The sequence below is a fragment of the Carlito syrichta genome, unplaced genomic scaffold (assembly GCF_000164805.1).
Source record: "Carlito syrichta isolate Samal-C Ts95f unplaced genomic scaffold, Tarsius_syrichta-2.0.1 Scaffold302425, whole genome shotgun sequence".
Classification (NCBI taxonomy): Eukaryota; Metazoa; Chordata; class Mammalia; order Primates; family Tarsiidae; genus Carlito; species Carlito syrichta.
Genome location: NW_007246521.1, coordinates 298297 through 311051, shown reverse-complemented (window position 1 = coordinate 311051; position 12755 = coordinate 298297).

The window sequence follows — 12755 nt, the reverse complement described above, 5'->3', positions numbered from 1 at the left end:
CTCAGCCTGTCATCCCGCGCCTTTGGGAGTCTGAGGTGAGTGGATTGCCTGAGCCCGCGGGTTCGAGACCCGCCTGGGCAGCGAGACCTCATCTCTACAATAAATCAAAAAATCAGCCGGGCGTGGTAGCGCATGCCTGTAATTCCGGATACTTGGAAGGCTGAGGCGGAAGGATCGCCGGAGCCCAGCAGGTCGAGGCTGCGGTGGCCGGGAGTGGCCACTGCACTCCAGTCTGGGCGACAGAGTGAGACTCCAACTCAGAAAAAGAAAGAAAGAAAGAAAAGATAGTATGGTGTCTTTAATTTAGTGGAAACGAAGAGATGAAGACACAGAAAGGTGATTTAAGCAGTAAAAATCGTAACAGGCAGACTGCTTATGAAAGAGCAGAGATACTCAGAGTATATTGTGTAAATTCGGAGTTTTTCTAAAGCCAAAGAAGTCGGCGTAAATCCAAAGACAGATGCAAATGGCACCATTTGGTGTGGAGCTGCGTGTTTGGCACCCGTGTGTGCGCAGCATCAAGGCTCTGGCGATGCGTTTTCTGCTTCCTGGAGAGGAAGCAGTCTCTGCTACCTGCTGCTACAGATGCCGGCCTGTCTGCAACAAGCCTTGGGCTGGTGCTATTTCAGTGGTTTGAAACCATGTGATTACGCTTCATGTGCTGGTCCAGTCTCTTCCCTCACGGAAACAGTGACATTTACAGTTTCTGGAGGCTGAAGTGCTTCTCCAGCTCCAGTTTCCAGTGTTTAATATATTCTTTGAAAAAAAAATGGAGTGGGAGCCTGCACTGTATGTAGCAAAAGGAACGTTTCATGCTCAGGATTCATCTGCCCACTCTTGTCCTCTTCCTGCACATGCGGTCCCATTCTCCACCTTCCCAAAATCTAAGCTCGACTGTGTGCCATCCTCTCCTCCTTGGATTCCCCAGTCAGCCCCACTGCACACAGGTCGTGGTCTGCAGTTTTTAGAACTTCACGTCTTCTGACTCACGGTCTCTGCTTTCTTACTTCCCTTTCAGCCACATCCACTTTCCTGCTCTCTCCTTGGCCAGATTGTTAAGGACCTGGTTCTTTCTCCCTCCCTCTGCCACCTCCCAACCCCTGCCACCCACCAACTCCTGTTAATTTTTCCAGCAAGCCTTCTCCAACACACACACACACACACACACACACACACACACACACACACACACACACACGTGGTGGTGTGATTTAATGTTCCTGTCTGCACTACAGCACATCCCTCTGTTACTGCACTTACTGTTTTGTTAAAATTCACTGTGCTCTCCTTTCACCCAGGCCCAACTCTAAGTTTCTTGCAGGCAGCTTCCAGAACTCTGAGTTCCAGCTACTTAACACATGGCGAGGTACTGAGCTCAGTGGATGCTTCCTGAAACTTGGCTGAATGGATGGAGCTAAGAGTCCTACTAGATGGAAATGATGGCCATCCACTCCCTCAACACGATGTTTAAAAATAAAGGGGAGTGGACAGGATTTGCCCCTTCTTTATTCAAGTTAAATCTCCATGAATAGAGCATCCCCAATTCTCTCAATCTGCTGATAAACAGAAGATTCGTTGAGGACAAGGGTCTGCGGATGAGGTGGACTATTCTGAACGTAGGCATTTTTATACTTTAGGGTTGAAGCTGATCACTTGGGAGAAGCACATTGACTAGCGATGTCAGGAAGTCAAAGCTAAGCCCTTCAGCCTTACGATGTGTGCGCCACTTGTGAAATTCGCAGGGAACACCTGAAGTTCACATTTATTTTCAGAATTATTAAAATATAGTTAGGCGCCTTTGTTCCTTTCTTCAGCAAAGCATTCAGAACTAAGGGGCATATACCATGGTAAATAATTGGTGAATAAATTGGGTGGGACCTGTCCACGGAGAATTTTTAAAAGCACTTTGTCTTGGATTCATAAATGCTGTATCAAACACAGACCATTAGAACGACGCACGTTTTCGGCGCCGGGTGTGATGATAAGCTGTTCCAGGACGCATGGGCGCAGCCGTGCCTTGTTACTGTGCTGAGTTTTTCCCGCTTGTCCCCAAACCATCTATGAATAGATATTTCAATTTGTTATTTCCCGGGGAATATTCGGTATCATTTGTTCCTGAAGAATTATAAATGTAGGGCCTTGGCTTGAGGTCAGCCCAGCCCTGCTGCACATGGGGAAACTGACACACCCCTGGAACCTCACTGCCCTGGAGGGCACCGCCGTCCTGTCCCTCTGCCCGTGTATCGGAAGCTCAGCCTCCCCCTCGGCCTGCCTGGGTGCACACAGGAGATGACTACAAGGCTGAGGGATGCCCCCTGTGAACAGACAGGGGTCAGGGAGCCTTGGGGTCATTAGAGCTTCCGTGGAAGTCTGCATCTTTTCAGAGTATCTTCCCGGACTCGCATCATCCTTGAGCGGGGTTCGCTTTGCTTTGTTGCTTGAAAGTTTGCCGCTTCCCAAGAGGTCAGGTTGAAACTGGGGGCACGGCTGGCACGTGTGAGTTAATGAAAGGGGACCCTTCCTTACTCTGCGGCTTCTCTGGGATTGGAACAGGAAGTATTACCCGGGATGCACGTTTTGGGCGTTGCAGGATGTGATGTAGGCACTTACAGTTTAAAAAGCTAAAAGAAGGTACAGGGAGCACTGGAACGAATGATTTCTGGGCTCCGTTTCCATGTCCTTTAGATACAAGGGAACTCTCGCACAGCTTCTCAAGAAGAGCCTGCGTGTGGGTGTCTCACCTCCACGGAAATCATTCTAAGCTGCTTTCATAAGCACGTCAAGGGGATTTGAACGACGTCATGGGTGTTGACTGTTCGTGGTTGTGTGCTGACTGTGGCAGTTTGGCAGTTTTGTTGTTGTTGTTGTTTTGTCTGTGACCCCAGCACTGGCCCTGGAGTCAGCCACCAGGCCAGTAAGAAAACACGGTCTCCTGTTAGGAGTGGGATTCCAGAGCACAGAGGTGCTGTTGTCATTTCAAGTAATGAAAGTCATGCGCCACGCGGGTCATTCCATCAGTGACAGACCCCATATACCACAGGGTCCTCTAAGATGATAATGGAGCTCAGAATTTTCTGTCTCCTAATGACTTGTAGCTGTCACATGTGTGTGGTGATGCTGGTGTACTGCTCTGCCAGTCGTATAAATATAGCACATACAACTGTGTACAGTACGTAATACTCGATAATGATAACAAACGACCATATTACTAGTTTGTGTACTTACTCTGCTATACTTTTACCGGTATTTTAGAGTACATCTTTTCTACTTACTAAAACAAAAATACTGTAAAAGAGCCTCAGACTTGTCCTTCAGGAGGCGTTCCGAAGAAGGCATGGTCATCATGGGAGTTGACAGCTGCATGCATGTCCCTGCCCCCAAAGACCTTCCAGTGGGACCAGACGTGGAGGTGGAAGACGGTGATATTGATGATTCTGACCCTAGGTAGGACTAGGCTGATGTATGTGTGTGTGTGCTTTCGCTTCTATCAAAAAAAGAATAAAAAGTAGAATAAAAATTAAAATGTTTAAACTTAAAATGTTTAAACTTAAAAAAAGTGCTTGCAGGATAAGAATACAAAGAAAGAAGGTATTTTTGCATAGGCATACAAAGAATTTGTGTTTAAACTGTTATTGCAAAAGAGTTAAAGGTTTAAAAAAAATTTAAAGTTCATGAAGTTAAAAAGGTTCAGTAAGCTAAGGTTAATTTATTACTGAAGAAAGAAAATATTTAATTTTTTCATAAACTTGGTGTAGCCAGGGTATTATACAGTGTCCCTGAAGTCTGCAGTGGTGTATGGTGATATCCGAGGCCTTCATGGTCACGCATCACTCACTCACCAACTCATTTCCAGTTCTCCAAGCCGTATTCATGGTGAGCAACCTACACACCTCTTTTTAGTTGCTCATACAATATTTTTTTGAGTTGGCGTCTCACTCCGTGGCCCAGGTTGAAGTGCAGTGGCATGCTCACGGCCACTGCAGCCTCGACCTGCTGAACTCAGGCAATCCTTCCCCTCAAACCTTCCAGGTAGCTGGAACTACAGGCGTGTGCTACCAGGCCCAGCTAATTTTTGATGTATTGTAGAGACGAGGCCTCGCCACGTTGCCCGGGCTGGTCTTGAACCCGCTGGCTCGGGCAATCCACTCGCCTCAGCCTCGCAAAGTGCTGGGATGACGGGCTGAGCCACCAAGCCCAGCCGCTCATACAGAATTTTAACTGTCCCTTTTCTGTGCTTAGCTGTGTTTAGATACACAAATATCATTGCCTGCAGTATCCAGTGCAGTGTCTCCTATTCGTGTTTGCAGCCCAGGAACTACAGGCTGCACCGTACAGCCTAGGTTTGTGTGAATACCCTCTGTGATATTCACACAAAGATGAACTTGCCCAAGGATACATTTCTCAGAGTGTATCTCTGTTATTAAGCAAAGCAGGGGTGTATTAAATTTGAAAATCTGTGAGAATGATTTCACTTTTCTCAGTGACCTTAGATCCCCGCTTACCACAAGGTCTCTTCATTTTCCCGTGAGCCATGCTACACCAGCTGAAGAGGGTTGACATCGCCAGTCGGTTTCTCTGCACTGTTTATTTATGCCGTTGTCCTGGAAAAGGTAATTTTGCTAACCGAATGTGGTTAGAAAGGTCTGTGACTGTGTTCCAGAATGTTGGTGTCAGCCAGGAAGGCCTCATTCTGTGTTAAAACCAACCTGTCAACCTGAAGAATGTTGTGCTCTTCAAGAAACCCATAATCTTGGAATATTGTAACCGGATTCAACGGATCCGAAGCTTTCGGGAGAGGACATGGGTGCGCCCTGGGTAATGGGTTTGGCTTTTGCTTGTTTATTTGTTGGATCTTTTTCAGCTGATTTATGTCCCTTGGGAAGGTTTATTCTCAGGCAGTGAAAGTAAACACGATATTGTGGCTTCCTAGGAAACTGGTAATAAATAAAAGGGATCTAATAAGAAGTGACCTGGGTTTACTTGTTTACATTTCATGAATATCCGAGATAATCGGAAATTGTCAACATTTTGCACCCTCTTAGTGAGTTTCCATTAAACATTCCATTTACACACCAAAACAACTGTCTTTATTCATTTCTTGAAAGGAAGTCGTTTCTTGGTGCCCAGGGGACAGAAGACAGACATCACGCTGGCAGTATGCACGGTGCCAGACTCACTCTCTGCTCTGTGAAAGGTGGGGAGAATCTTGCTATGTGGGGGCCAGATGGGGACTGAGAGCAGCCCCCCAGCCAGGTGACTGTGGCACAGGGCCAGCTCTCACACCCTGGCCTCACTGTTTGCAGACAGACCTCAGGCACGCCCCCTTTGCTGTCTGTGTTGGTCGGTCACACCAGGTGAAGGGAGAAGTGGCACCACACAGAGACTGGCCTTATCAGTTACCGTCTCCACAAATGCATCAATGAAGGACTCGCTCTCTCCCAGGCTGAAAGGTCAGGTGCCCTCCGGGTGGGGGCCCTCTGTCCAGTCCTGCTTTCGTCCAGAAATGGCAAGGCCCAGACAGGACGCCGGGAGGTGGGCGCCCTGTGCAGGGACGGGGAGAGCTGCCCGCTGGGGTGCCCTTGGAGCCTGCCAGGCTTAAACTTCAGACTCCCTGTGTTGCCCATGTGAGCTTCCCTGTCTGTCAAGTTAATGAGAAGAGCTTAAAAACAAACAAGCGCTTTCTCTCCTTCGCAGGGTTCTTTCATGTCCTGGAAGGTCTGACTGACAGCTTTGAAGGCCCCACTCATGCGGAGGGAGCTGAGGCCGCGGGAGGGAGTGCCTGCACTTTGTCAACTATCAGCCCTCCCCTCCCTGATGGGGAAATGCAGGCAGAAGTTGGGGGGGGATCTCCCCACCCCCACCTCATCCACAGGCTTCCTAGGCCAGGAGCAGTCGGTGTGGAGTTCAGAGGGCAGCTGGGATTTGGGGGCCCCTGGGAAAAAAGATGAAAACATGGGGAGGGCAACCCCTTCGGGTCCCCTCCCACTGTGGGAGCTTTTCTGTCCTCTCAATAAATCCTACTTTCAAAAAAAAAAGAAGAGAAAACATGGGGCAAGATGTGTTTTTTGTTTGCGGCAGAAAATTCACGTAGGAGCCTAGTCTGATGTTCCTCAGAATGTCTGAATGGAAGAGGCGTGCTCTGGGCACGGGGAGTTGGCCAGGTCCAGGCCCCTCCCTTGGTGCACCTGTTTGGAAGATGCCCTGCAGACAGGAGTTTTAGTGGGTGGGCTGATCCCTCCCAGGCCTTCCTCTCCTGGGGTGCATGTCTTATCTTGAGGGATATTCTGGTCACCACCCCAAATTCCCTCGAGCCCCTCTCCCCACCCCCGGATTCTTAAGCTATGGGAGCTCGTTTAATTCCCTTTGTGTCCCCAGTGGTTAGCAAATTTCCTTCCATGGATGTTTGCTGACTGAAATAAACTTCTTTCTTAATAAACGCGAGTTTATCACAATCGAGCGATAGCCTGGCAACAGGCTAGTTTGTGTTTTTCCACTACCTTCTTGCAGAATGCACTGACGCCCCTCCAATGAATCATGCATTTAATAAGTGGGGTTGTTGTACCACACACCGTGAGTCGCACTCTCCTGCCACCCTTCACGTATGTGGGAGCAGAAATTTACAGAAGAAGATTGGAAATTTCCTTCCTAAGAGAAGCGCCCTGGCTTGTGGCGAATGTCTCCGAAGCCCCAAACTCTGCACTGACGTTAGACGGTGGCAGCTTCGTGATCCTGGATTTTCTCCTGGATTTTCCTTGGTTCCTGGTTTCCCATTCACATTGTGTTCTTCCCCCGTCTCTGTCCGATGGGTCGGCACTCTGGTGTTAGCAGCAAGCAGGGCGGAAGCACTTGCTGGAGGCTTCAGGACAGTTATGTTTGCACTGGGACTTGTACACAGATATTCAGTTTATTATGGCCAGTTCTAAAAATTTATGACCTATGGAAAGTTTATTTTCAGGATAACGGAGGTCAGGATTGGACACTGAATCTGAAATCCATATGGCCCTGAGTTGTGCAGGATGTGAAGCATGTTGTGAACTGCAGAGGGCAGCCCTGGGAGAGATGAGGGTTTGGGAGTTGGGAGTTGACAATGAGGGTTTAGTCCCCACTCCAGGGTCCTAACACGGGGGCATTTCCGCGGGTGACTCTTTTTCTTGTCTTCTGCTTGTTCTATCAGAACGTGAAAAAGGCAACTGTATTCTGGGCTTCAGTTTCTTCTGTAAAATGAGAATAAATGACCTGGTTCCTTTTGAAAAGCAGTGTTTTCAAGTGCCAGCCGGCACATCTGGGCTGGGCTCCAGGGTAGCATGTGTGGCCGTTACTATTAAGATACAAAAAAAGTGTCCAAGGAAATGGACTTGGCCGCATGTCTGGCACTTTTGGGGGGGGCGGGCGGCGGGGGAGCGCTTGCTTCAGGAGCCCTGCTAAAAAGTGACACGCGACATGGATTTTGTTTTTGTGTTTATCTGTTTTTCTCGGGCATTACCTTCTTGTGTAATTTTGAAGTGGCCTGCGGTTGATCTAACTTACAATCCGGGCAGTCGTTTTGAGAGGCTTGAGGAAGAAGGAGCAGAAGTATTGAGGGAAATTCCCTGCCTTTCACGCCTCTGTGGGACCCGAGCACAGAGAGTCTTAATCTGCTGCTTCTAGTTCACAGTTGACGTTCAGCGGAACAAGCCCTCTGTGAAACCGAATGCCTGCTTGGCGGCAAATGCTCACCCCAGGTCCTCCTCCTTTCTAGCTGGACCAGGGCTCTGGAAGATCAGACCTGCATGAAGTGCAGCCTCTGGCAGGGGAGACCACCAGGTATTAGGGAGAAAGCAGAAAGACTCTGCAGTGGCATAAGCCTCACCATCTTTTCAGTTTTTGTTAAGGTTCTTAGAAATGACTTCGACTTTTTTTGTCTCTAAAATCGTAGACTTTGCCCATGCGCTGCCAGTTAGGAGAGTTAGATGTTCCTGGCACACAGTGAATACTTGTTCAGTGAATGGAGGAACAGAGAAAGTACAGCTTAAATGACTCAGAGGAAGAGGAAAAAAAATTCAGAAAGGGGTTAAGCAATTCATTGTTGGATGTCCAGATTGCCAAAAGTGGAATCATGATTTTTAAAAAATTCTGAAACTGAAGAGTCCTGTTGCTTTACATGAAGGGCTGAATAACATGGTGTCAAACCAAAGAGGCTTTGGAGTCAACCTGGGCGCAGATGCTGCCTCTGATGCCTCCAAGTTTTGTGACAGTCAGGGTCAGCTGTGGAACCTCGAGTGAAATTAAAATATGGGGGCATAGGCTGGGAATGGTGGCTCATGCCTCTAATCCTAGTGCTTTGGGAGGCCGAGCCATGAGTTTGAGGCCAGCCTGGGTAACAGATTGAGACTCAGTCTCTACAAAAATTAAAATTAAAAATTAGCTGGGTATGGCCGTGCATGCCTGTGGTCCCAGCTACTCTGGAGGCTGAGGTGGAAGCTTGAGGCCAGGAGCTGGAGGCCACGTTGTTGTTGAACCACCGCATTCTAACCTGGGCCACGGAGTGACACCTCATCCCTCCTCTCCAAAGAAAAAAAGAAAAGAAAAGAGAACCTGCAAAGTGTCAAAGTGTGTTTGGCAGATTACAAATTTGTAATGACTGTGGGTCGCTAAAAACAATTTTCAGGTCAGGCTCGGTGGCTCAACCCATCATCCCAGCACTTGGAGAGGCCGAGGTGAGTGGATTGCCTGAGCCCACGGGTTCGAGACCAGCCCGGGCAACTTGAGGAGACCTCGTCTCTATGATAAGAAAAAGAATTAGCAGGGCGTGGTGGCGCACGCCTGTAGTTCCAACTACTTGGAAGGCTAAGGTGGATGTGTTGCGGGAAAACAGAGAGACCGTGACACCCAGGCTGTCTTAGGAAGTAGCGGTTTATTAGCACCAGTGCAACTCAGTGAGCTAATGCTCCAAGGCTGAGCAACTCAGAGAAAGAGGAGAGGGGTTTTATCTGTTAGTTTAGATAAGGGAGGGGGTCGGGTTGTATGGCTATACATTTTTCTTTGTGATTTAAAAGGTGGTATTTAGCAAAACCAGATTTTCAAAGAACAAATTTTCTCCAGTGTACACGTGACAAGCAGGGGTTGTAAACCGATAACTTCACAAAGAAAGGATGTGGAAGTAAGGTTGTGAATGGAATACTATCCTGCATTTCCAGGAAAGCGACCTTTGGCTGTTTGGTTTTCTCAAACCCCATGTCTAGCAGGTTTTGGAGCTTGCAGTTTGATCTTTAAAAGGAATAGTTTTAACTGTTTTTAACCCTTCTCTGCCACAGATCACCAGAGCCCAGCAGGTCGATGCTGGGGTGGCTGTGAGTGTGCCACTGCACTACAGCCTGGGTGACAGAGTGAGATTACACCTCAAAAAAAAAAAATTCCAAATTTTTTTTAAATGGTGGAAGCCTTTGTTCAAAAAGCAAAAAAGAAATAAAGGCCAGCCGGGCTCAGTGGCTCAGCCTGTAATCCCACGCTTTGGGAGACTGAGGTGAGTGGATTGCCTGAGCCAGCGGGTTCGAGACCTACCTGGGAAACTTGGCGAGACCTCATCTCTACAATAAATCAAAAAATTAGCCGGGCGTGGTAGCGCGCACCTGTAGTTCCAGCTACTGGGAAGGCTGAGGTGGAGGGATTGCCAGAGCCCAGCAGGTCGAGGCTGCGGTGGCCGGGAGCGGCCACTGCACTCCAGTTTGGGCGATGGACTGAGACTCCCACTAAAAAAAAAAAGAAATAGAGCCTTTAAAGTCACTAAAACCAAACATTCAACCCTTCCCTTCCCAATCCTTCCTTTCTCCCTTCTTTCCCTTCTCTCTCTTCTCTCTCTTGACTTGTCATGGTGTTTTAATATTCCAAGTAAAGAAAAAATTGTCATTGCTGGTGTGATTTTTTCCGTTCGTCTGTAACTCCCGCGAGGCCAGTTTTACATGCAGATCTAGGTGCATTGGACTGATCTGTGTCGTCACCCACATGATGCAGCTTGTGTTTCGTGGCCGGCACGTGCCGACGTATGTTTTCCTGACCAGAACCACGCACCCTGCTGAAGGCAGCTCTGCTGCTTTCATTTCATTTCTTGGTCCACTGCGAGTTCTACCAACGCCTTCTGCCTTCTGCTCAAGGATGAGCAAAGCTGGGCTTTCCTTGAGTGTCCTCCTTCTGAGCAATCGTGGGTGGCTAACGCGGGACATCAGAAAGGATGCAGTGGATCCCTGGTGGACTGTGTCTCCTGGCGCACAGTCCCGGCTCTCACAGAAAACACGGCCTCCCAGAACCCTCAGAGCCCCTGCCTGTCATGGGGGCACCAGATTTGCATCAAGTTCAGCTCCTGGGTCTTGGGGCCACCCAGAATTTTGACCTCACAGGCCTCCCAAGGGCTGTCTGCGAGTGGACGTCGAGGAACAGTGGACACCACTTGATACACACATAACCTGTGTCTGTCTCGTGGCTCCATGCTGTCCTGTCGACTCCCTTTACAGAACACAGAGCCAAAGACAAGGTTATGGAGCACTTCAAGCTGGTGACGGGAGCACATTAGAACAACTGTGGCCTTCCTGGGCGTGAGACCCTATGTGACGGCGCAGGACGCATGCCAGAAAACCAGCCCTGGTAATGATGGCTAGTGGCTGCTTAACCTCAAGGAACCTCCATTTCCTCATCATAAAATTGAGGCTGCAGTATTGACTAACTCATGGGTTGTTCTCCCAGTTCAATGAAGCCATCTCTGTGTTTCATGGACTACTTTCCTGGGTACATAATGCGCCTTTAACCAAAGTTGATCCCAGCCACTTCTGCTCTTGATATGCTGGCCCTGTCGTGGTAAAGACAGCCGAATGCAAATGCAAGTCAGGTCATTGACTATCACCTCTAGAACCAAGCAGCTGCAAAGAAAGTTTTAGAAGTCACGAGTATATCGTAGAATCTCTTTTGAAATGAGTCAGTATCTGAACAAATGAATCATCAGATGAAACAGAGTGCCTCAAAGGCTTTGAAGAGCTAAGGTTGGATTCCGGTCTCACACCTCCTTACCTGGAGACAACACGCTTTCCTCTGTGCCTCAGTCTCCCTGTGTCCAGGGAAGGCGCTACGTATTTCGTGTGGATCTTAAGTTGCTACATCATGGTCTAGTGCCTTACCACGAGGGTGGCCCTGAAGAAAAAGTTAAACCACATACATAAGCCAATGCAAGAAGGGTGAGATGGAGGTATGCCGAGTTTTACTGTCACCATTCCTACTGCCGGGGTGTTCGCTGTGGGGTCAGCTCTGCACAGCTTTCTCTCTCTCTCCAGGCAGGCCTCGCCTGGCAGAACTGGTGCACACATGCTGTACAACACCAGCACACACCCTTTTGTAGCCACTTTTCACTCCAGGGGAAACTCTAAACCTTCTGTCTTTGTTTAAAGGGTCGGGCATAGGCCGGGCTCGGTGGCTCAGCCTGTAATCCCAGTGCTTTGGGAGACCAAAGTGAGTGAATTGCCTGAGCCCATGGGTTCGAGACCCCCCTGGGCAACTTGGTGAGACCTCATCTCTACAATAAATCAAAAAATCAGCCGGGCGTGGTAGCACGTGCCTGTAGTTCCGGCTCCTTGGAAGGCTGAGGCGGAAGGATCGCCGGAGCCCAGCGGGTCGAGGCTGTGGTGGCCGGGAGCGTGCCACTGCACTCGAGCCTGGGAGACAGAGTGAGACTTCGACTCCAAAACAAAAAAAGGTCAGGCATAAATAAAGCACTCTAGTGAGGTGGAAGTGCCTAACATGAATGCTTTCGTAAGGTCAGAGTTTTCTTGATGGGGTGAGATACCGTGGTGTGCTGGAGCGGGCTCACCGATTTTCAGGAATTTTGCAGGCCAGTTATTCAATAGTATTAAAAGCAAACGTAGTAAATGCTTAACTCTCATCACTTCCTAATTATCTCACTTCACTCTGCTGTTACCTGTGCTCTTGAGGTGATCTGCATTTTACGTGCACGTGGGGTGAGAATACCATACGCCGTGATGGGCCTGTGAGGATGATTTCACCCTTCCGTTCGGTAGCCTTCCAAGGGCTTCTGAAATGGGTTGTGGTGGAGGTATTGCCATGTCTGGTGAACGAATGAATGAAAGAAGGAGTATAGCATGACTGAGACCAAAACATCTCACCATCGCATTTAACATCATTCCCTTTGCAAAATTCATTCACATTTCCGTCTGAAACGGCAAAGACAATAAGCAGTAAAGGCACAGATACCTGGACATATTTCCACCACAGCCGCGGCAACGGCTCTCAGTCAGGTCTCCTCTGTCCCCTCCCCGAGAGGCGATTGTGAAATCTCCATCTGCACACGACGGGGCCAGAATCACGTCTAGCGTAGACGTTCCTCTGGGAAGACTTGTTATGAGCCGTGGCTGTGTAGGCCGTTACAGAACCCACCAGAGAGTGTGGAGAGGGAAGAGACAAGAAGGGAATGAGCATTCTTTGAGCCTCCGTGCCGGAAAACACGTTCAATTCCTTTCATGTGAAGCCCAGTTAAAATCTTCTCCAAGGCAGAGGGGCCCCAATCTTGCAGCCGAAGAAACTGATCTGTGGTTTAATGACCTGCTCGAGTTCATACAGATAACACATGAAAGCACTGATGTTGGGAATGTATTTGAACCCAGGTGTCTGTGCCTTTGCTGCTTATGGTCTTTGCCGTCTCAAAGGGAAATGTGAATGGATTTTGCAAAGGGTGCGATGTTCAATGCGATGGTGAGATGTCTTAGTCTCATTCGTGC